Source organism: Canis aureus, chromosome 36, assembly GCF_053574225.1.
Source record: "Canis aureus isolate CA01 chromosome 36, VMU_Caureus_v.1.0, whole genome shotgun sequence".
NCBI classification, from domain to species: Eukaryota; Metazoa; Chordata; class Mammalia; order Carnivora; family Canidae; genus Canis; species Canis aureus.
This window is the reverse complement of record NC_135646.1, coordinates 12,194,670-12,220,721: the sequence shown is the minus strand read 5'-3', so window position 1 is coordinate 12,220,721 and position 26,052 is coordinate 12,194,670. Positions and strand designations below refer to the sequence as shown.

The 26,052-nt window shown below is 36.5% G+C and overlaps 2 long non-coding RNA genes across 4 annotated transcripts in view; one reads left to right on the top strand and one right to left on the bottom strand.

Annotated features, from left to right (window-relative positions):
• Positions 1 to 26,052, top strand: part of LOC144305906 (uncharacterized) — a 40,310-nt gene that overhangs the window by 9,274 nt on the left and 4,984 nt on the right. For 2 of the 3 annotated variants that reach the window (XR_013372928.1, XR_013372929.1), the window contains exons 3-4: positions 801 to 896; positions 18,079 to 18,796. This is a non-coding gene — a long non-coding RNA (uncharacterized LOC144305906). Of the gene's footprint in view, positions 1 to 800; positions 897 to 18,078; positions 18,797 to 26,052 lie in introns of those variants that run through there. The other variant, XR_013372930.1, reaches the window with a different exon arrangement.
• Positions 19,896 to 23,284, bottom strand: LOC144305907 (uncharacterized). Its single transcript, XR_013372931.1, has 3 exons — positions 23,173 to 23,284; positions 22,388 to 22,568; positions 19,896 to 20,141 (listed from the first exon to the last, which is right to left on the bottom strand). It is a non-coding gene; the product is annotated as an uncharacterized LOC144305907 (long non-coding RNA).

The following is a 26,052-nucleotide window of genomic DNA, read 5'->3' as shown; positions in this document are numbered from 1 at the left end:
CAAATGTCATTTTGTCACAGGCACATTCTTGCTTTCAGTTGACCATACCACTTCCATTCTCCCTTAAGCACAGCGCACAGACTTTTTTTTTCATTCCATTCTTTTTCTTCCTGCCCATCCAAACGTCTTTCAGCTGTACACTCCAGCTCCCAACACACACACACACACACACACACACACACACACGAGATCTGATCATATTTGAAATCATATTCACTATAAATACCAGTTTAGAAGGGGAAACATTTGATTTTTTGTAATGCCTCTTATGTAGTCCTCTTTATTATATTGTACAACCTATTCAAAATCCTGACCTGCATGAAAATTCAGTGTATGTAACTCTGATTACGACTGGCTCCGGCAACTAATTGTTTCAAATTGGTTTCAGTGAAGTAATTCAATTAGAATTTGAATGAATGCTTATTTGAAGCCAAAATTCAGGCTTATTTCTGAGAATTGTGCCACCCTTAATGATGGAGGGGGAAATACATAATAAATGACTGCTGTAGTGTTTCTAAATGCATTTGGTATTTTAAGATACTCAGAAGGTAGGGAGTGGGGAGAGATGAAGGAAGTGAGATAGAAAGAGCTTTTGTAGCAATCTGAAGTTGGCCAAGGTTTCAGGATACATTTGGGGAGTTCAGTGCTACTCTAGTATATTGGGAAATTCTTTTCTTCATCACCCACACTCACAAAAATGTATAGCAGAGAAATTTAATCATTCTTTGGTAGCATTGTGCACTCCGACTCAAAAGGCCTTCTTTAAATGCTAATGTGTCTTTCTTACAACTGTTTCCTAGAACAAATTCCCTGAGTGGAATTCAGGTAGCTTCCTTAGTAGAAGATGATTTCCTGCTCTTCACTCAGAGAAGCCTTATTTCTAGCAGGAGTCTCAGGTGAGGCTTTCATTTTACAATTTACTTTTATCTCCTCACTTAGACGCAGATCATATGATAGGATTTTTTCCAGTCTTTTTATCACTGATATGAGAAAAGAGCTCTAATGCTGCTTAGAATTTCATTACTCTCTAAAATATATGTAAAGAAAATAATGGCCTTAGCAAAACTAAATAGCTTTCTCCCCCATTTTAATTCTAGTTTTGTTAGTGAAAAAAGTGCCTATTGATGCTTGGAATTTTGTCTTTGGGTATACATTGCAGTTTGGGTGTACATTGCAGTTTGCTTTTCCTGCATCTCTAAAATTGCTGTAACTAGTATAGTGGTTCTTAGTCCCTTCAGGCCTTTGAGCTAAAAATGATAAAGTCAATAAAATATGGTCTGCCAAAAATGGACATGACTTGGATGCCAGTTGATTACAAGAGAAGCTTCTAATCACAACAGTTCTTGTATTTGTTGATTGAGATGGTGACACAATTTTTAGCAAAGGCAAGAAAATCAATGTTTCCACAGAAAAAAATTTCTCCTGGGACTTCTTGACATGGTTCTGACATGCAAAAATGATGGATGTCCATTCTGAAATATTTCAGCGACCAGACCTTTTATTTTCAATTAGGTACCGTTTTTTGTTTTGTTTTGTTTTTGGTAAATCAAACACTGGGCTGCAAGTCAGGACTCCCGGGATCTGTTCTTGGTCTCACTGCAATTTTATGCATTGGACACTTTATTGCATTCAATTTAACACTTTGTGGTACACTTTATTGTTTGGGGTCTAATTATGCAGGAATTTCACCTGCCCGACACTTTTAAAAGCTCACTCAGGGTAGGTCAGGGATGACGGGGGATCCTTACTTTGGGAAAAGTCTCTCCAAAACTGGGCCTGAAGAAGACACATGATGAAGATTATTGAATGCATTAAAGAATCAGAGGAAACGTGAACCAAATAACAACAAGGGAATGAACTAATTTATTAACTTGATGTATGCTTGAACAAATAGCTACCATAGGTAAACTCAGATGGAATAGTAGATACAAATGAGGTGACTACCAACTCTTTGCTACTTCTTTACCATTGAAACTCTGTCACGATGTGATGAAACTCTCATCTTAGTGATTTGCTTGATCAATAGAATGCTGAAGTGATATTCTTGGACTTCTCGGCTAGCTAATAAGAAGCATTGCATATCCTGCCTGGTTTTCCTGGAATATTCTTTTCTAGAGCTCAGTTACCATGCCACAAGAAACCTAAACACATGAAGATACCATGTACTGGCTGTCTTTGGTAACCCCAACTGAGCCCCCAAGTAAAAAAAAAAAAAAAAAAAAAAACAAGCAGCATCACTTTCTGGCCAATCAGGAGAGGAAACACACACACATACAAGCATTTGAAAAGGGAAAGTTTAACATAATGAATTATGAATTATGAGGCACCTGGGAGGCTCAGTCAGTTAAGCAGCCAAGTCTCATTTCAGCCCATGGGTCATGAGATCAAGCCCTGCGGCGGGCTCCCCATTCAGTGGGAATCTGCTTGAATACTCTCTCCTTCTGCCCCTCCCCTACTCATTCTCTCAGTCTCTCAAATAAATAAATAAAGTATTTTTAAAAGAATTATAAATTATAACAAAATATTGGCAATATGAGCGGTTGATTTAGTATGAAACAAGGAAAAAAGAAAGTATATCAGAGACAACATATAATACAATAGCAGATTGACTATTCAGTGTGATATATGTAATAATAATTACCACTAGGGTTTGGGAAAAGTGCCCAAAGTAGAGCCAGCTCTCCTCTCCCCGCCCCCCCCCAACCCTGGCCTGGTTTGAGACCTCCACACTTTGTTGGAGAATGTGCAATTACTGAATGGCAGAGAATTTCTGTAAATTGCCAGAAATCTGTCCTCTAGGGAGCCAGGGAAAACTTCACAAGGAAATGTCTTGCCAGAAGTGCTCTGCTAAAAAACTACTCAAGAGGTGTGCTGGACACAGCTGCTTTTGCTGGGTGCTGCTGACCACCATGTATTACAGGAGCCAGATGTTGGAGGAGCTGGACACACTACATAAGCCTATTGAGCAAGCACACAGAAAATGGAAGCAAAACCCATTCCTCCTGCAATGTCTCTCCAGTGACTTCCACTGACAAAGCTTCAATGCTAGCCGGCAAACAAAAAATATTTATAAGACTCAGATCCAATTTCTCAGAGCAGGCAAAAAGGGAGAATTTGGGACCGAGTCAAGAAATTTAGAACTGGTCCACCATGCAAATAAGCAGTCTCAGTCATGCTCGCCCAGTCAAGCCTTTAGTTAGTTCCAGATCTGGCTGCTGTATGAAAGCTTTTGCTTCAAAAACCAAAAATGAGAACCACTTGTTTCAACTCGCAGAACTACAAGACTATAAATTGTCACTTTATTCTATCAACCCACTATATTCTGGGGTGGTTTTGTTACACGGCGACAGATAACTGGAACATGTATCAGCAAGATATCCTAATAGCTTGTTTTATCTTTCATCTCCTTTCTATCTTAAGGCAACACATAGACTTGGCAATTTTGAAAAACTACTTTTCCCAAGTCCTCAATTGTGGTTTAGAGATTGACTGTTCATGAATGGAAACGACAGCCTGAAAAAGATAATGCTGCTTATGCTATTGAGCTGAGCCATACGTAGCAGCATGGTAGTTGGTGATCTTTTGGATGCCGTTGAGGGAATGCATTGTGGACTCCTCATGGAGTGGCCCAAAACTATATCTGATAAAGCACACATTTATTATGTATAGTGGATTGGAAATGGCTCTACTTAGTGCACTGATATTACTACATATTACAAAAATTAAAGTAGCAGCTATGAATAAAATTATATCCCTATATCATATATAAGATAGACTTGCAAGAAGGTAGGCTGAATGTAGGAAAAGTATCCTCTACACTGTCTATGCATCAATGGAGATATACTCATAAGAGCTCACATGGGTCACGTGAAGTCTCATTAGTAAGCACCACTATGAAAAGTGTTCTGGAAAAAACATATTCAAGATTCAGGGTATAGGTTTGACTAGCACTGAGGATTGAACTCCTGGGAGATTACAAAACAATAGAATCATTGGAGTATCTATTTCTCTAGAATCTTTTGTCTTTGCCTGCCACAATGTTTGGAAACTTCACCAGGGCCAGAACACAGAGAGTGATCATTTTTCTCTGGTCACCATAACCAGGGGCTCTATTGGTTATGTGGCTGTGTTTTGCATGCTTACACTGGTTTTCAGACTAAGAATCCATAAAGTCCACAGATTTCTACAGGGTAGGATGTTATGAAGGAAAGATTCTTAGGCATCAGACCTCAAGTTCAGCTTTTGTTATATGTCTTATGATTGAGACATCATTTCCCAACATCAAAAACCATGATTCCCCACCATGAAATCTATGCTTTTATCTTCTCCTTTACCCGTTTTCTCCTTGCATACCAGAGGAAACTGATTTCTCCAATTGCATAGCGGGAGTTGGGTGGGGAACGTTATTAATAATAGTTCAGCAAGTAGAAGCTGGAACAATTCCAGGGAAACCAGAATGCATGGCCATCCTATTTTGATGCCTTTCCTTCTAACTTACCAAAAGACTATTTCCTGAGACATCTTCTCTCTTTCCAACATCAATCCTTACCCCTTCTCACTCTATAACACTTCTATCATCATAAACATGTGTTCTAGCACATTTCCTAACTTAAAAAAAAATTCCCCCTTCAGGTGCAGTTCTAGGCTCTTTCTTAAAATGAGAAACCCACACACACACACACACACACACACACACACACACACACACACAATTTCCATTTCTTTCTTTCTCATTTTCTCTTAATCTTCTTTTCTGTTGGTATCCATGCCCATATCTCAACTAACACCCTTGTTAAAATCACTAACGACCTACAAATTCAGTGAATGCTTTCTGACATCAACCTGCTAGATTTTCAGCAATGATTCACACAAATCACTATTTCCTCCTTGAAACATTCCCTCTCTCATTTCCCTCTCTCAAAGATAGCATGCTTTCTTATTTTTTATTCCTATTACCTTTCTCCTTCTAAGTTTCCTTTGCTGTCTTCCTTACTTAACTAACCACATTAAGATTACTCTAAGCTCAGTTCTGGGCTGCATTTTCCTTTTTTTATGATATTCTGGCTAGGTGATCTCATTCATTTCTGTGACTTTCAGAATCATTTATATGCTAGTGACTCAGATTTATATTTCTTACCCAGACTTTTTTTCTGAGCTCTAAATTTATATACACAACTAACTTGCCTATTTGAATGTACCAGAGGAACTTCCAAATTTGTACACTGAACACAAGACACATCCATTCCATTCACACAAACTAATAATTCCCACTGTTTCTATATTTCAAATAAATGGCACTATTGCCACCATTACTTATGTTAGAAACCGGGAATGATTCTTGACCTTTACCTTTTCTGGTCCTCCGCATTTAATCTATTTATACCAGTTGTGCCTTCAAAGCACATGTGTCTGATCTGTGAACGTCTCTACTACTATCACCTGAGTGTAATCCATCATCCATTGCTTGAGTCACAGGAATACCTTCTAAACTTGTGTTCCTCTTTTACCCCTGCCCCCCTCCAGTCTATTCTTCATGTTCAAGCCATATCTATGTATTAATTAGTTCATAGGAGATTGTGCTGCAGTACTGATTAAAATTCTTGAATGGTTTCCCATTGCCCTTAGAATAATTTGTTGCCAAGGTCTCCAAGGCTCTGTGTGATCTGTCCCCTGCTTCAGCTCCCCTTCTCATCTTATACCTCTCTGCTCCTTATGGTATTTTACTTTCTGTCTCATGGCCTTTGGTCAGTTCCTAAAATGTCCCATTCCCTTCACCAGCTCAAGGCATGCAATCCCTTGTATCCATGGTTTAATCTACCAGGGGTGCTATTCCTCAGGTCTTTCTCACATGAAGGACTGAAAACAATTAAATAAATCATAGCCAATTCAATTATTAACAAGTATTCAGCTATTATAAGGATGATGTAGAATTTTATATATTTAAGGAAAAATCTCCAATCACACTGTTAAATTTAAAAAGTAGTTTGTTTCTAATTCAAAAAGATGTATGTATCCTGTGTTCATTGCAACATTATTTGCAATAGCCAAGATGCAGAAGCAACTCAAGTGTCTGCCAATAGATGAATGGATAAAGAAGATATGGTTCACACACATACACACACACATTCTAGAGTGTTACCCAGCCAAAAAAAAATGATGAGATCTTGCCATTTGTGACATGGTTGCCAGAGGGGTTGGGGGTAGAGGGATGGGCAAAATGGGTGAAGGGGAGTGGAGATACAGACTTCCGATTATGGAAAGAGTGCATCACAGGGATGAAAGGTACAGCATAGAAAATAGTCAGTGGTACTGTAACAGTGTTGTATGGGGGCAGATGGGAGCTCCACTTGTGACGAGCCCAGCATAGTGTATAGATTCATCAAATCACTATATTGTGTAACTGAAACTAATATAATATTCTGTGTCAACTATATTCTAATTTAAAAAAAAAAGATGTTGGGGTGCTGGGGTGGCTCAGTTGGTTAAGCATCTGCCTTTGGCTCAGGTCATGATCCTGGGTTTCTGGGTTTTCTCAGGTCCTGCATCCAGCTCCCAACTCAGCAGGGGGAATCTGCTTCTCTCTCTCCCGTTGCTCCTCCCACTGCTCATGTTTGCTTGCTCTCTCTCTTGCTCTCTCTCTCTCTCTTTCAAGTAAATAAATAAAATCTTTAAAAAATAAATCTAAAAACAAAATAAATTTTTAAAAATGAAGTTATTACTGTGAACCTTAATCCAGTATGACTGGTAGACTTCTAAAAAGAGAAGAAGGAACATGGAGATGGAGACACACAGGGAAGAAACACACAAACCGTGGACAAAAGACAGAGATTGGAGTGAGCATCCATAAGCCAAGGAACACCAAAGATTGCTAGCAAACACTGGGAGTTAGAAGAGGCAAACAAAGATTCTCTTTTACAGATTTCAGAGGGAGCATGGCCCTGCCATCACCATAATTTGACTTTTACACTCCAGAACTATGAGAGAATAAATTTCTATTGTTTTAAGCCAAAAAACAATAACAATAAAAAACTAAAAAGTAAATGAATCTATGATTATTTCAAAATAATTTAAAAAACAGATTGCAGAAAATATATATAGATAAGTATATGTATAAAATACATTAAAATGTAAAAGTATGTATAAAACATGAATAAACACAAAAATGCATGTCTTTATGTATATATTTAAGGGCAGAAAAACAGTATGAAAAACTCCAAACCAAGGTGCCAACAGAAATTACTGCCTTAGTATTATACAACAGTGGAGCTATGTAATTCAAGAAAGGTTTACATTTTTTATACTATACACATTTGTTATTATTATTTTTTTTACCATAAGAAAGCATCCCACAGAGGGGAGAGTTGACCTATTTTGCAAAGTCTTTCTTAAAGAAAGCCTGCTTACCCTTTGACAATTGTTATGACTTTTTAGTGTAGCATACTGTAAAAGTAAATGAAAATTGAAATCAGTAATTTTATAATTGATATTAATAATGATCTGTCTCTCTGTCTCTCATGAATAAATAAAAACTTTAAAAATAATAATGATCTTACTAATAATTAATACAAATTGAATCTTTTAAACTTTGTTATAGGCTAGTGAAAATGAAACTTTCTGGAAAAGGACTAGTGATTTTATGATGTTCTTGAGTGTCTAGTGATCATTCTATTAATGATTTTAATGAAAATAAGAGTGTATAGAGACATCTTTGCCAGTGAAAAAAATATTACAAGTTACTATTTGATATGTATCCTGTAAAACAGCAGTTAAGTATATTATATACTTTTTTGAAAGTGAAAACACAAATTCTCTGCATTTACCTTAAATCCTGCTAAAATTAGATTTTTCTGCCATCAGGCATAAAACATAAGATTATGTGTTGTCCAATAAAAATAACATGGATTGTAACTTAGGAAATTAGATTCTAGTGTAAATGAATATTTTGCCTTGAACAACAGGAAACCTCTGTCAATTAATCTCATCTAGAAAGTGTGAGGATTCTACTAGAAAGCATTTTATAACTGGGCTACCTGGAGCTTTGTAAACATTTATTTAAAAAGAAAAAGAAAAGAAAGTTGGGAAAGGGCCAGTTTAACATGCTTTGCATTTTTGTTTTTGTCAAGAGCATTTTCCCAAATATTTGGCTATGTAATTTTTAATATGAATCTCCAAGAGATGAAAGGTGAGTAAATTATGCAAATATTTCTCTACATGTATTTGATGACAGAACTCAGAGGGTTCTTTTGGAATGGACTAAATGATGTCAACATTCTCTTTCAGCCAGAATGGTCTATGCATCAGGGGTATGTCAGTCATTATGTTAAGTTAGGGATGTGTGCCTTTCTCCTTCTATCTCTTTATTTGCCATCTTTATTAATCTGATGATACTTTCAATACAAAGTGTATGTTTCCATTCCATGTCTCAGTAAAAAGGAATTACAAAGGTGGCATGCAAATAGGAACCTGGTGCTCTCTAAAACTGCCTACCTCATCACACCGTGTGTGTGTGTGTGTGTGTGTTCAGATCTGGTTATTACCATCAAATACAAGAGCAAAGTGTCATTCTCATGCATGAGGGGGCATAGACTAGGCAATCCCTTTTTTTTTTTTCTATTTAGATATCATGGAATCAGAGGCAAGCTAAATTTGTTAGTGGTGCTCTGTGGAATCTAGTGGAAAATCACTAGAATTAGAGGGAGATTTGTGTGTTGTCTCTTTTTGTATTTATTTAAGTCATGATGAAATATACAGAGCATATAATTCATCATTTCAATCATTTCTGAGTGTACACTTCAGTGGCATTAAGTGCATTCACATTGTTATGCAACCCATCCCCAATATCCATCTCCAGAACTCATCATCTTGAAAAACTGAAACTCTGTACCCATTAACCAATAACTCTTCATCAACCCCTTCTTTCAGCCCCTGACAACTACCATTATACTTTGGAGACAGATTTTAGTTCAACTCCACGTAGGGACATTTACTTCATTGTTTGATCTTAGGCAAATTTTTTTTTTCTGTTTTCATTTTTATAAAATGAGAATAAAAGGATCTACTCTTTAGAAAACGCATCTGCTATGTCTGGACAATCAAATTGTCATGGGGAGATCAATTTATTCATCCATCTATCTAGCATCTCTTAATTTGTAAGTACAATATACATTTATCCATACACACGTACATATATACATACACATAGTTCTGTCAATGTCAAGTACATTGATTTCTTCAAACTAAACAAAATAATTATTGCCCTTGATATCATTCACGGTAGTTTCTTGACTCAAAAATATGTCAAATTCTGGGAAATCCCTGAAGCCAGGGGCCTAGAAGCAGGAGCTATTGTTATTTAATGATGTGGTCATTTCCTTAATTAAGCTTTTCTTAAATGTGAGAGTTATAGCCAAGAGACCTTAAACTATATTTCCTATGTCTATATTTCGTATTTCTTTTTTTACTCTAGGGAGTCTGTTAACTATTAACCTGTGATTTTTTAAGCTGTTTTTTTGAGGCTGACTAAACAACTTTTGAGAGTAAATGTTGATGTGCTGTCTCAATTATCAGCTATAAACTGCATAATTTAAGACCACTCAACAGGTTTGAGTTTTTATAAAGCACTTAGAAAAAATTCTCTCTTTTTAAAATGAACTGTGCTTGCTGAAATCTTGAAGCCCTGACTCTTATTCAATGCACTCAGAACAGTCTTGTCCATTTGTGTTTATAGCAAGAGCTGCAGAAGACCAAATATCTTGACTTTTAGAAAATTTTCCAAGTTCAAATGTTTCTATATATAATTGAAATTGTCATTTAGCTACTGAAGTCATATTTTTTTAAAAGCCCATTGTTTTATCAAGATATTTCCCAATTTGGAGCCAAAGATGATATCTTATCAATCATGAAAGGAAATATACATTAAATCCCCTTAGGGATCCAGGGTAATGGAACATCTACCATCTTGAACATTGCCACTGGGATAGAAATCTCTAGAGAGTACCACATTAACAATGATGTGTGCTAACATGGAAGTGATACAAGCCACTTTTGTTTACATGTCATTGCCCAGAACTAGTCACACAAGCAATGACCTGTCTACTCCTAATCACAAGGGACAAGGGAAGGGACACCTGTGTGGCTCAGTGGTTGAGCGTCTGCCTTTGGCTCAGGTCATGATCCCAGGGTCCTTGGATCGAGTCCCACATCGGGCTCTCTGCATTGAGCCTGCTTCTCCCTCTGCCTATGTCTCTGCCTCTCTCTGTGTCTCTCCTGAATAAATAAATAAAATCTTAAAAAAAAAAAAAAAAAAAAACAGGGAAATGCAATCCCAACACAAAATGGGATAGTGAAGATCCAGAAAGAGTGATAATGACTACCTCAGTTTTTGTGACCAAGTGCTCCAAGGAGCAGAAAAAGCATGTTATTTTTTTTTTTTTCCATATGTGCCCTTTCCTTTTGTACCCTGAAGCAAACAGCAGACACTGACAGCTGGTGGAAGAAGAAGCAGATGAGGAAAAGACTATTTATTGCCTAAGGGTTCATGTAATCATTCCAGCATTGAGGTACACAGACGATATACCAGAATGAACAGCTACAAAGGTGTTTTTCTTGATTCTTTTAATATTGGTTGTCATAGGCTTTACCTGCATTGCCCTTTTCCTCGTTTATATCCACAACACAGCCTCCACGTTTTTTGGACGTTATCAAATGTTATACAAGAATGTTAAGGACAGTGGCCGAATTACAATGTGCAAAGGAATCCACAATATATGACTTTCGCCGACCTGGTCCAAGAGAAAAGTCCCGAGAGATAGTGTTATGATGGCAAATGTTTAACAACTCATTTCCAAATAAAAAAAACCCAGATTTGCTGGACTTGTCCATATCTGTGGTCCAAATCCTCCCACTGTGACTGTTTTTAACCTACCACTGTGCTAACACTTAATGCGAGTTGGAAAGAGACAACTCGCCACCAGTGGGCTTTGACCAGCTAATAAGTCAGGTCCAGCACTGCACGGAGAGAGGTAACTCCTCCTGGGGTGTTCTTAATGTGTTGTACCCACATTTCCAAGGCTACCCTCCCCTTTTTTGTCACTGCACATGCCTCACAAGGACAAAACTAATTTTCAGATACAACACATAAATCCCTAATAAGGAAGAGAAACTTTTCATATGTGTTCTGGTATTTTTAAAGCCATCTCTTAAACAATGGGGTTAGTATGTTGTATTTTATCCCAAGAAAATTTAATCCCACCTGTCCTAGAGCTCACTCCCTCCCTTTAGATCTCCTGGGAATAACAAAAATATTCATCCCTAAATCATAAATCTCTTTATGGCTACTCCCCCTTTATTACAGAAATCCCCAATTAAACTACTGGCAATTGGGGAGGTGGGGGAATTGAAAGGTTTAATCTTTCCATTCGCTTCTCGTTGCCCCCAGACTGTGCGGGGCCTTTACTACAGCAATAGATCTCTCCCTCATATTCTGACCCAGGTTACCCACCCACCAGGTGAACCAGCTCCTTCCTATCACTACCACGTCTGCGGTCAGTCTAAACTCCTTGCATTTTCCCAGATACATCAACGTCATTTGGGTCTTTGTGCTTAGCGTGTGGAATTAGCCTACCTCTAACATATTCACTTGTTTCTGCTTTTTCAAATCTTAACGAAACTTAGAACTATATGTCTGGTTTTGTCATCGATAGGACACCTCGCTTCTACTTATCAGCGTGGCTAACTCTCTTTCATAAGCAACCAATTTATATCTCAGATATGAAATTTTGCTAAAGTTTGCCTTATATCATAATTTGTCAATATTTCTATTTGTTTTACTATAATTACTTTATGTGAGACTTACTTTTCCAAAATACAATAAAGTTCTTGGTATTACGGACTCTAATTCTTTTCTATCTCCAATATACTTAGCATAGAGTTAGGCTGATATTAGGTTTTTATTAAGCCCTTAATAAAAACTTCCCAAATTAAATTACATGCCAAAATATTACTTATTATGATTCTTATGTCTTAAAACATGAGAAACTTGAGATTAAGGGCTGTAAATCACAAGAGCAGCAAAATAGAGTTGAAAACGAGTGGGAATTCAATAACTGTTGAATATTGAAAAAATAAATTCTAGAATTTAATAAAAGAATATCGATAACTTTAAATTTTTGTTTTAGTTTAAGGATTATCATTCAACAGATCTAATTCCTCAAGCTTTTTTTTTTCTTTTCTTCTTCCTTTTTTTTTTTCTTTTGCTCATGTCAAGACAACTTACTGCTTGACTGCATACAATCTTACTCTGAAATTAATTTTATTTGTCTTATTATTGGTAAATTTTTCCACTCATCTGCAACTATTTTTCTGCTTCTTTGTTTTTTTTTTCCTCTGCTTCTTTGAAAAGCAAACCATTCAATTATCTGGGGAGTTGATATAGTATTCTTAATAAAGAATATTATGAAGATGGGGATCCCTGAGTGGCTCAGCGGTTTAGTGCCTGCCTTCGGTCCAGGGTGTGATCCTGGAGTCCCGGGATTGAGTCCTATGTCGGACTCCCTGCATGGAGCCTGCTTCTCCCTCTGCCTGTGTCTCTGCCTCTCTCTCAGTCTGTGTCTCTCATGAATAAATAAATAAAATATTAAAAAAAAGAATCTTATGAAGAAAAAATGTAAGGTCTACAATTCCAGTATAAAATTGCACGGCCAACAAGCACATGAGAAAATGCTCTGCATCACTTGCCATCAGGGAAATACAAATCAAAACCACAATGAGATCCCACCTCACACCAGTGAGAATGGGGAATATTAACAAGGCAGGAAACAACAAATGTTGGAGAGGATGCGGAGAAAAGGGAACCCTCTTACACTGTTGATGGGAATGTGAACTGGTGCAGCCACTCTGGAAAACTGTGTGGAGGTTCCTCAAAGAGTTAAAAATAGACCTGCCCTACGACCCAGCAATTGCACTGCTGGGGATTTACCCCAAAGATACAGATGCAGTGAAATGCCGGGACACCTGCACCCCGATGTTTCTAGCAGCAATGTCCACAATAGCCAAACTGTGGAAGGAGCCTCGGTGTCCATCGAAAGATGAATGGATAAAGAAGATGTGGTTTATGTATACAATGGAATATTCCTCAGCCATTAGAAATGACAAATACCCACCATTTGCTTCGACGTGGATGGAACTGGAGGGTATTATGCTGAGTGAAGTAAGTCAGTCGGAGAAGGACAAACATTATATGTTCTCATTCATTTGGGGAATATAAATAATAGTGAAAGGGAATATAAGGGAAGGGATAAGAAATGGGTAGGAAATATCAGAAAGGGAGACAGAACGTGAGAGACTCCTAACTCTGGGAAACAAACTAGGGGTGGTGGAAGGGGAAGTGGGTGGGGTGTGGGGGTGAATGGGTGACAGGCACTGAGGGGGGCACTTGACGGGATGAACACTGGGTGTTATTCTGTATGTTGGCAAATTGAACACCAATAAAAATAAATTTATTATTAAAAAAATTGCTTGATATAAATTTTAATCAACAGACATTTGTTGGATGTCTTCTGTGAAGAAAAAAAAATACTTGTGGAAAAAGTTCAAAAGAGATACAGATATGATCTTCATCTTTAGAAACTTGGTTGGGGGGCGCCTGGGCGGTTCAGTTGATTAAGCGTCTGTCTTTGGCTCAGGTCATCATCTCAGGGTCCTAGAGTTCAGCCACACATCAGGGTCCTTGCTCCTCCCTTTCCCTCTGTCCCTACCTGTCCTTTCCCCCGTTCATTCTCTCTCTCTCAAATAAATAATAAATAAAATATATATTTTTTAAGCTTGATTGGAGGAGGTTATTGAGAGAATAGGACTGCCAATTGACCCTGGAGCTGGAACTGGGCTCCTCAGAGGGTCCTTACCCCCGTCATCCCCTCCCCTTCTTTTGGAAGGTATATTCTACGCACTATTCTCACAGTGGGAGCTGTTTTCAAACTTAGAGCTCTGAGAGAGCCCTGTGTCATTGAGACTATGTGGATGCTCTATGCGATTAAACCCAGGTAAAGTTCCTATATAAACACTTAAGATTTTGGCAGGCAGGTGTGGTTCATCCTTTGGCCTCATGGGACAAGCCTCATAAGTAAGTTTCCCTGTTTATTGAACCTACCACCTACCAATCTGGAATGTTCTTCTACCAATCTCTTCAGTCTCTCTTTGACCCCCTTGTTCAAAAACCAGTGTGCAGTTTGTTTTTTAAACATGTTAAACCATTTATAATGAGAATACATATATAAGGGCTAAATAGTTGTGAAATTAAAGGATTTATGGCAAATCAGGGAAGCTTGCATGAAGAGGTGATGTTGAACTAAGTCTTGAAAGTAGTGTAGTAGATTTATAAGGAAGATGTGGCTTTTAGAAATTAAGCACAAAGAAAATATAAAAATATTTTTAGGGATAAAAGAAAAAGTAATTCAACACTAGCTATTTATAGTGATGTTACTAAATAGAGTGTTATTTAATAGTAACAGTATCAGTAATAAAAATAATATCTAGGGGCACCCAAGTGGCTCTATCTGTGAAGCATCTGGCTCTTGATTTCAGCTCAGGCTGTGATCTCAGGGTCATGAGATCCAGCCCACATTGGGCTCTGCATGCGCGGTGGGAGTTGGCTTGGGGTTCTTTCACTCTGCTCCTCCCTGCTTCATGATCTTCATCTTTAGAAACTTGGTTGGGGGGCGCTAATCTTGCTTAGCATTCAGCACATCCATAAATAGAATAGTTTCCTAATTCTTCATTAATCCATTTGTATGGCACTTCATCAAGGCATTCAAAGATAGCTGCAAATTTCTATCTAAATTTCCTGCATTCCTAACTAAACAAACTCTTGTTTCAATTTTTTTTAAATATAATTGTTCTGTTCTCCTTATTCTGCTTTTGTCTCTCTTAAGGCTTTCTGGTTTATCTAAATCCTATTTCAAGTGTAGGACCCTGAGTTGAACCCAATATTCCAGGCAAAGCTAGAATCACACAGAAAAGAGAACTCTTACCTGACTCATTCTAGATATCTAGGTATTTCTTTTAATGCATCCTATTAATTACTCTATCAGTATTTGCTGTCCTCCTTTATTATTTAATCATACTGAACTTAATATGGGTAAAAATCCCTGAGTTTCTTTTTTCCTACATGTTCTATTGCTATGCCATACCTGTATAATTCTATACTTGTAGTGTTCTATTTTAAGAACCATTTTATTCTTGTAATCGTCATTTTTTTGGATTCCTTTCATCAGTACAGTCTATAAAAATTTTCTCTCAATCTCTTGTAAAACCATCTCAGCATTATTTCATATCTAAGTTTGATATATATATATATATATATATATATATATATATATATATATATTCTCAGTGAACACCCAGATAATTTTGATTATGGCAGTGCTCACTCCAGAGCCATGACAAGCCATAGGACACTCTTTCAACTAACATACAATTATTATTTCATCCAAGTATTTATCTTTCGAATGTTTTCTTCAAACATCTCATATCATTCCATCTTGGCTGAAAAGATATTACATATTTTAACAAGTATGTAGCTGAGCTCAAAATACACCTTCCCCATCATGTTTTTTCAGGTCTAACAATGTGTTTGCTTAAGGAAAAAAAAAGAAAAAAAGTAGAAATGGATGTGACCTCTACTGCATCCTGTCAATTACTGATTACTTACCTTGCTGTTCACAAACTATCCTTCTATTAGTGTTAGATAATCTTGCTTAGCATCAAAGCCAAAGTTTAGAAATACAAAGCTTGTCATTCTACGTTCATTTTTTTTCAGTGTTTGTCAATATCCTAAATTACCCAATATCATAAAAAATAATTCAGTGATTTTGATTGGAATTTATTGGTATCCTAAGAAAGTAAATAGTCTGGACCTAGAAGACAAGCCTATTTCAGGCAGCCCTCTCTTCTTAGGATCCATTCTCTGGTCTTGGGTTTCAGTTCTGTAGTATCAATGTAGTTCTGAGCTTTATATCCTGAAGAGCTTTCTTTTTAACTGAAAAAGTAGCAGCTAGATAGATAACAGGGAGTCCTGCTTTCTCTGGGTCATTTAGCATAAAACAGTGACTAAAAGTACAGGCTTTGAAATCACAATGCTAGGTTTTCAACAGATTTCACAATTTACAACCATTTTACAGCTCTGTAATCTGAGCAAATTTACTTATCCTCACTGGACTTCAGTTTTCTCATCTGCAAAATACAGATGATTATAGTTACTGCACATGGTTACTGTAGATATTCAACATAATCATGGATGTCAAGTTCATAACACAGTGGCTGCCACTTAGATAGTGTCGCTTTTTCATTAATGTTAAATCAAGGATCTTGTTTGTTTTATCTCCTTCTTGATTATCTTCTTGCTTTTGTCACACAATTAAATATTAATCTTTCAAATATGTTTGACAACATATTAATCAAAGGGGAATGACAGATTTTGTACACTTCTCTATTTTGAGCATGGAGAAAATATCAGGATCACGAGAGGATATAATTAGGATATTGGGTAGCAGTTCTAAGGAATAGAAAAGAAAAAATCCAGCTGAGTAGACATACTGTGGAAACAAAGATTATCAATGCCTATTATTTTTTAAAGATTTTATTTATTTATTCATGAGACACACACAGAGAGAGAGCGGCAGAGACACAGGCAGAGGGCGAAGCAGGCTCCATGCAGGGAGCCCGATGTGGGATGTGAGACTCAATCCTGGGACTCCAGGCCAAAGGCAGGTGCTCCACACCCTGGGCCGAAGGCAGGTGCTCAACCACTGAGCCACCCAAGAGTCCCAACTTTGCCTATTTTTAAATTTTAGTCACTTTGCTCATTCCTTCATTTGTGGAAGAACCAGATACTTTCTGCATTGATGATTTCAGTAGTAGAAGAGCTGAACAGGTGTGAAGTTTCCGAAGGAAAATGATGTCAGAAGCCAATATATTCACTTTCAAAATTTGGCAAAGACTTTGCTTATAATCATAGTAACAAACTGCGTATTTCCAACTGGAGAATAATAAGTCAAAATGTTCCTAACCAATTAAGGCCTAACCAATGTCCCTGCTCTTACTATTCCAAATAAATATGTAAGTAGAATTTTCTGAAACATTTTAACCTTCTGAATAAAGTACATAAAGTTTGCAAAAGTGGGAGAGTGGAACAAAGGGCAATAGAAGATCTCTCTACTGTGAAGCATTCAGAACAATGAAGACTTTAGAAAAGTTACGGAGATTCAGGACATGAATAACAAATAAACAGGACTTGGAGGCCTTATCTAGGTAAAAGAGCTCTTTGTGAATACTACAAGAGAAGTTTAAACTCTTAATTAATTTTTTCACTGGGAAATTGAAACACCCTGATCTCTCTATAATCTTTACTCAGTGTCTATACCAGGGAGGGCCACATTAAAATGAGGTCTTTTTATGCTGCTCTAACTAAACCTTATAATAGATGAAGCTTTCTCAAAGATGAATCCTAAAAGATTGATCAACTGATTGATCTCTCTCTCTCTCTAACATCTGTCTCTACCTCTCTTCCGATCTCTCCTTAAAACATGAATAAAAACATACATACGCTTAAGTCTCTAGATAATTTTTGTCAGTATCATTTTTTGACACAGAATCTGAGACAAAGAATAAAGAAAATTATGACAAATCACTATTAGGATAAACGAGCTATGGATTCCAATAATTTTTATTTAAGAAACAGTGGGAACAAGTGTGGTTTTTCAACTGGTATCTTTTGGGTGATGAAGCTTTAATGGGAGGAAAAATAACCTACATGAATCAAGAAAATGGTCCTTGAGTGTTAATATTGTTCTTTTTCTTTGGCTTTTGTGTGATGAGCCATTTATAATTTTTTAAAAAGCTACCTGGGAGGACAAATGTAATAATGTCTCGAACCCCTAGGCAGAAAAGCACCGTATAATTATAATTACATCTTTAAAATATTATTACCACAGCTCTGTCCTAAAATTTTTGTTACTTACAGGGAAATCTTTTTGTAGGTGAATCCCCCTAGCTATACTGACTGCTTCTTCCCCTTCTGTCTAGAAATGTTTTAAATGAGCTGAATATGGTCTCTCAGTGAAGCAGAGTGTCTCCCTTTGGAAAGCAGCTGGATTAGGGGCACTTGACCTTTCTGAATTGCGTATGCACGAATCGACAATAAAGATCTGAAAGGAAAGGGAAGTGAACTGACTGGAAATTCTCTCTTAAAGTCTTAGATACCTTTGTTCTGAATTTGTTCTAATGAACATGGCTAAATTTCTAGGATCTAAAATGAAGATAGTTTCTTGTTGAAATAGATATATTTAAAAATAAGATCCAGATAATTGTGTTTTTTGGGGGGGGAGTAAAGGGTGCTTGTTTCTTAAATAATTTATTCAACATTTCAATAAATATTAACTGAATGTACTCTATACTAATTACTAGTGACACGATGGCAAGCAAAGCCTGGAAGTTACAGTCTAATAGCAAGACAGACTGATCAGATGTAATATTACAATCATTTCAAGTGCCATGAAGTACAATGTTGTGAGAGTCTACAGCAGGCGTCCTGACCTCATTAGAGGGAAGGTGGTGTCTAGAGAAGGTTATCCTGAAGAATATACATATGAGTAGGTCAATATTATCTCATTGTTTTTTAGCAAAAGGCTATTTGTCATCTAATTATGTTTTTCTTTACTCTCAAGGTACCTTCTATGATAGGTTACAAGACAAGGACAAGAGAAGCCAGTTTATACTGGGACTTCCCAAACCCCTCTCTAGCCTGCTGAAGAATTAAAAATGTTATGGTTGGGTATTACAAAGTATTAACATAATTGGCTCAATGATGAGCAATTAAACTTTAACTCCCAAAGAATGTCACTGGGATTCTTTAACTCTCAAAGAATGAGTGCTGCCTTAGTCTCCCTGTTGTCCTGTCGTGAGTCCTAGAAACCAGCTTGGATATTATTTTCATCTACTGATTGAAAATGAGGATGTCAATAAAACAGTGTTTTCTAAACAATTCTGTGGAACTCTGCCCACATAAAAATAAAGCAGAAGTGATCTCAGCATTCTTATTAGCAGTTTTAGAATGTAGCCAAAGGCTGTGTTCATGGAGACTGAGGTCTTTCAATGCGTACAAATGACTCTGGAGTTGCCTATGCTTCACTTATCCTTGCGGGGAAAGTTTTCCACTGCCATGGGACTGGACTATATCCGTTCCACAAATAGTGTTCATTTCTGTTTCTTTCATTCAAAGTATCTTTCATGAGCTCTCTTTTCCATTTTTAAAACACAGGGCGCACGAAGGATGCTATATAAAGTCAGATTCATTTTTAAAATCTCTGATGGCATCTTTCATCCTGTAACTGCTATTCTGGGGTTTTGTAGCCACAACACGAAGAATAGCAATCAACAGCAGAGTGCAAGATGAGATGAGAATCTCTGCCTGAACACCAGACACCGCTGCTTCAGTGGAACACATGCTTTGCCTTATCACTGTCCATTTGCAGAAATTGCAAATAACCTTTTAGTGACAGTGTGTCATCAGTAACTTAAGTTTGCTTCTTTTTCACTCTAAGGTTTAATCTGAACCTCCAAAAGGTCAATATTTTTTGTTTGAAATAGACTACTTCTCCATGAACTTCAAATGACAGCCCCGTTAAAGTCTTTGTGGAGGAAAATTTCTAAACGGTGATACCAATTCTGTTGTTTGGCACTGTTATACCTTCATACTGAACTTATAAACAAATTCCATATTTTACAACTAAAAACTGATAATGAATTAGATATAAGGGGCCATTATTAATACCTTTCCATCAGAGGTTCTTAAAACACTGACAACTTATTTATTTATTTATTTATTTAGGCATAGATACTGAGATCTGAAACTACCCGAATATTAAACTGTTTGTCAATTCTATTATACTTTCCCCAGTGAGGAAACTGGGATGAAGCGATTTGAACAAGTTTGCAAAACAATGCAGCAACAGGTCAGAGTATAATTCTGCATTCTTCATTTCAACAGGTTGGCAAGCATAATCGTCTCTTTCACCTCCTCGAATTAAAGAAGGCTCTTTCTTCCGCTGTTAAAAATGCTGTAGTCACACCCCACTTTGATGGTGTTCCTAAGGTCAAAAATAATCCCATTAACGTGGGTTAGGGATATTAAAATAATCCTTTTGATCTCCACTTTTTCGTGTGTGTTATCCAGTGTAAATCTTTCCTCAACTCATTCACCCATTAACTAATTCAATGAATATTTATTAAGAGATATCATATACCAAACACTGCACTTGGTCCTAGTCAGCTTTACAGATCTCTAATTAAAGATCCTTACAGGGGTGCTTGGGTGTCTCAGTTGGTTAAGCGTCTGCCTTTGGCTCAGGTCACCATCCTGGCAAGTCCCTCATCTGGCTCCCTGCTCGGCAGGGAATGTGCTTCTTCCTCTGCCCCTCTCCCATTCATGCCAGTTCTCCCTCTCTCACATAAACAAACAAATAAATAAATAAATTCTTACAAATTTAAATCATATTTGCTTTTAGTTTTGAATTGTACTTATTTAAAGAAAAAAGGAAAAACAGAATTTCAAATCAGTTCTTTTTGTCTCAAGAATTGAGGGATTTCAGGATTTCCTTTTCTGCTTTGCCTTCTTTGTCCATGAAATATCTCGTTTGTTTCCTGAAACTTTCTATTCCATAGCTGAGGGCTATGATTAGACACTAGAAATGAACTATGAGCTTTTTGTGCATTTGCTCTGGATGAAATGGTATCATGACTTATAGCACCAGAGTGGATAGGAAAAGGGAATAAGAAAGCAATAGTCTGGAAATGCTAGTGAGTTCTTCTTGACTTCTAAAACTTAACAAAATAATTCATCCTATTCTCAAGTCCCCCTAACCCCTTAACCTGGTTAAGAAATTAATAATAAAACCTATGATATTAAGACTCTGCTCAACTTTGCCTTTTTAGGAGATTAGGACATTTTTTATGTCAAATGATGAAGTTCATTGTTGACCCTTTGTCAATATTCCTCACACAGAATTAACCATTTCCGTTCTGTACTTTTGTGCTTGCTAATGAGTTTGTTACTGTGTGCATAGTCCTATTGCTGCATTTATAACTGATTCATAAACATTTGCTTTGAAATGTGTGTTTATGTGTATTTCTTTGCTAGACTCAAGCTTCTTGAGAACTATGATTTTGTTTTATTCATATTATATTTCCCAGCCCTAATGCAATGCCTATCACATAATAATAATCAAATAAATGCAAATTGAATAAAATGAGTTAAATTCATTTCTCTTTAATATTTTCTTTAGAGGTAAGAATATTGCCAATATAAACAGTATACTTACCAGGTAACTTGTAGCTGTTATATCAATTCATGCTACTATAGATGCTTTAGAAAATAAGGCTGCTTATATGGTACTTTCTATGCTAGTACTACTCATACTACCTATGACCAGTTTCCCCTTCCTCCAATAGATCTCTGGGAAGAATTGGATAATGTCTAATTTACTTTGCTGATAGATAGCTCGAATGCTAGAAGGAAGACTGTTTCTCTGGATTGATGGGGAATATTACAGAGCTTTTGCACTACTGACACAAAGATTAAAATCTTCAAAGATGGAGCCAGTTAAGTCTCATTTTCTGGTTCATAGTTACCACAGATCTGAGCTCAGTTTGGATTGGAGGAAGGGTAGCAAGTAGGAGAACTCAGAATAATATTTTAATAGCTTATGAATCAGCCTTGTCTCTTTCAGCCACTGTTGATTACTGTGACTAGTTCTCTGAGTTTTTGCATTATTCTCCTATGACTAAGCCCCAGTTTTCTTTCCCATATCCCCAGCAATGCACTTCCAGTCTATATTTGTGTCCTCAGTTCACTGCTTTGGTTTCCTAAAATCTGTCTCAGCTCCTTTGGTTCCCAGATATATATTTTTTCTTTTTTCTTAAGATTATTTATTTATTTATTTATTTATTTATTTATTTATAATAGAGAGAGAGATAGTAGGAACGAACAGAAGGGGGAGGCAGAGGCGGAAGCAGACTTCCCCACTGAGCAGGGAACCCGACCCCAGAATCCCTAGATCATGACCTGAGTCAAAGGCAGACACTTAACTGACTGAGTCCCCCAGGCACCCCACCCCAAGTCTTTTTTATATTCTTACAAGATCAGGTGTCTTTATAGGAATTTCATTTCTCTGATACCAGTTTTCCTGCTTGGATCTAAAAGTCATAATCTTGTGTTCTGCTCCATTAACACTGTTTATGCCATTATCTACTGTTCATCTCAAATATGGATGACCTTCCACCTTGACTATATCATTTCCTTTCTCTATAGCTTGACATCCCCATGCCCTTCAAATACCTGTTACTTCTGACGTGTTCCTTCAGCTGTCTGCTCTCTGGATCCCATTCATTCCAGGAAAAGCTAGTTCTGCTACTTACTGACCACAATTAGCATGACCTGGTCCTGAAGTTATTTGTAAAAGGCAGAAGGGCAAGGTCTTGGATGCCTACGTCCTCACCAGAGTGGCTTTGCAAGCAACCTGCAATGTATAAATACTGCAGCTCAGAACTTTGGATAGGAAGAGCTCAAAGACTTCTTTGACTTCTCTTTTCCTGGCTGGTGTTATGTGAATAATGAGAAATCAGAATCTCCTGGAACAGAAATGCTTGATTCAGGGTTCAGTATTGATTAGCTACTTCTATGGTCTTGGAGAAAAAAATTCATCTTTCCAATCTTCTTCAGAAACCATTTAGAATTTAGCTGTCTCCACCTATGATTCCATGTACTCTGACAAATCATTTGTTTTCCTCTTTGGTGTGTGTGTCTGTTAAGAAATCATAATTGTTAACACACGCCTCTGCTTGGTTACCATTTGACCAAGTGTGTTTTACTTCATCTCTTTTTTTTCATCAAAATCTTTAATTATTATTTCTGCTTATCTCTCGGATTCTTTCTTATTTGTTTTTCATTGTTCTCAGAATGAACACAGTTTCCAGCAGTGGGTTTAACAGAATCACAGAGAATAGGGAGAAAATTAACCATTTTATTTCAAGTGTTATTTACCCAGTTGCTTACTGGAAATCATATATGTTTTATTTGTCTTGAAATCCATACAGAGAACATATTAAAGTAGTGAATCATACCTCCCACTGGCATTAATGTCCTTCTCTGCAAGCCTGTGAAGCCATTTTGAACATATGAATAAATTCAGATGTTGTGATACAATAGCTTGGGGAATTGGGCATCCTTTTTCATTTCGTTCTGTAAATAACAAGAAAAAGATACAATGATGTTGTCATTAAAAAGCACCCTCTGGTTCAAATCCCTTAAAAGAATAGTTCATTTTCCTAAGTTACAAAATGTCTGATTGATTTCTTCTACAGAGCATTGGTTTCTCATTGAAATTTAACATTTCAGTAAGGATCCACTTTTTGAAATACGCAATCAAGGAAGATGGGGCATAGAATATATTGATTTAAGTAAAGTCTGGGAAACATCAAGCAAAGTGAAATCTCTCGGGTATTTAACTTTTTAATTAAAATATAACATAAATTACCACTGAAAATGGACTAGGTCATAGAAACACACTCATCTCAGGTCCAGAGTCAAACTGTGAGTCTTTTTTTTTTCCCATGGAGATGAAAATGAATTATTCTATGTGTCAAACCGAGATATTGTGTCTTTTAATAAGAGGGGAAAAAAGATAATTATTTGAATAATGTTTTATAAAAGCAGATATATTCAATTACAGGACTATCTGTTTTGGATAAATATTGGGTTAAAATTTCTTTTATTTAATAAAACTATGTTTGGAATTATATGATAGCTCTTTAAAAAAGCATTTTTATTTGTCAAAATGAAAAGTTTGCAAACCTACAATTTATATGTGAATCCAAAAGTTCTAGGAACTATGGTTTCAGAGAAACATAGGAAAAGTGAGGACACCATCATAGATTCATATTGAAATGTTAGAAGCTAAGCTTACAGTTATTTACTGTGTTCTTATTTCTCACAAGCAAAACTCCAGCAAAATAAAAGTATTCCTAGCAAAACGTTTAAATTGAAAGCATCCTTGCAGATTGCTTTGCATTTGAATGGTTTTATTCCCTTTATACTCTGAAAAAGCATTACATTAAATATTAATGCAACATTTTGCTCCTGTTATTGTTCACTTTCACTTCTGCTAAGCATTAACTTCTCAGCTTATACAAGTAAAGATGTAGATGAGAAATGGTATTTAGTGATATAATGTAGCCAATCTCAAGTTATCATATTAGCTCCCACATGCTATTTATTGTGTAATGCTAGCAACTCAAAAGACTGACACTATTCACATGAAGTTATCACCAGTACGCTTCTTTGCTTACCATAGCATGCTTCTTTTCTATTACTCCTTTCAAAGACACAATTGCTGGAATGGATGTAATTGTAATACAAAATAGAGAACACTGGTGTAGAAACACTTTTTGCTTCTTTTTCTGATGAAGACAGAAAGTATAATAGAAATAGGTTTTCTAATCAAGATTTCCCTTTCTTACAGAACAGGACATTAGTTATGGAAGCTATTTCAATAATAAAAGCCTTAAGTGCAAAGCTTCCCATAATAATAATATAACAAAAATAATTATGACAACTAGGAATTTTATTTTATTTTATTTTTTTTTCAACTAGGAATTTTAGAGCTTTAAAATTTCACTGGTTGACCAGTTCCACATGCAATATTTCATTTGACCTTCATATTGGCTAAAGAATCAACAATAAAATTCACCAATCTTGGGTAGCTGAGTAGCTCCATTCAGGTCTTGCCTCATGTAATGTCAGGTCATTTGGCTTTGTATCTGCCCTTCATTTGCAATATTATCCTCAACTTTTTAAAACCTTTTTAAGAATCAGTTTCTACATTTGTTGTGCAGATCTATCATAGAATTGACCTATGGATGCAAAATGATGATATAACACCATTTCCCAGCCCGTTATCTAGTAGTAAGCTTTCAACTAATGGACACTGGATATTACACAACAATTTTTCCCCCAAAATCCTCTATTTGGAAGCATATTTTTCAGCCAGGAGTGAGGTAGTGCAGGATCTACCATTCTCTCCTTCAATAACAAATACCTATTGACTCAGTGCCTACTTTGTGACAACTAGTGATCTAGTTACTATTAAGCCAAAAAAGACATAAAATACAGAATCTACATTCAAGGAATTTTAATTTCAGTGAGTAACAAATTCACACAAACTGGCAATTTTAGCTGATGAGGTAAATGATTGGAGTTATTCACTGACTACTGTATGAACACAAAGGACAGAGCTTCAATTCATGTTGAAAATTAAGGAAAGCTCACTGGAGAGCATGGTACCTAGGCTGAGTCCCGGAAAAGGAATATAATTTTTCCAGGGACATAAAGGTGAGGAGACATAATTTATTATGCATCAATTCTAAGGCACAGTCTCAAAGAAGAAAAGTAAACATAAGGCACCAAACCTGGTGAGCATGGTAATATAATTTTTTTATTATTTTTTGGGTGGAAACAGGTGTAGCTAATACTACAGTTAGGAAAAATATTTCCCTTTCTCAGTATGGATTTAGACTTTACCATCTCTATGAATTATTGGTTTGGGGAACTGTGTGTGAAAGCATCATTAATTGAATAATTATGGCCCAGAAGCCTAGGAAAAATGAAGAGAAACTTTTTTTTTTACATCAAACTTGGGAAACCTCAGACAGTATGGGGTCTTGAAGTACTCAAACCTGTTCAAGAATGCATATTTAAAATATTTAAAGACCCCAACCTCCCTCCTGCTCTTCACATTTTCTCATATACAAACAAACACAGTTCTGTGTATTTCCTTTTAGACTAAGGTGGTTGGTCCTTAGAACATTTATTGTTCTATATTGTTATAGTTAAAGATTGAATTGCTTAGGGTAAATCCATTATGGACTTTGTGTTGCCTCTTCCTGGTCCTCAATCATTAAAGGTCTAGTTTCCCCAGGTACTGGGAGTTCTGTCAGCAGACAGTC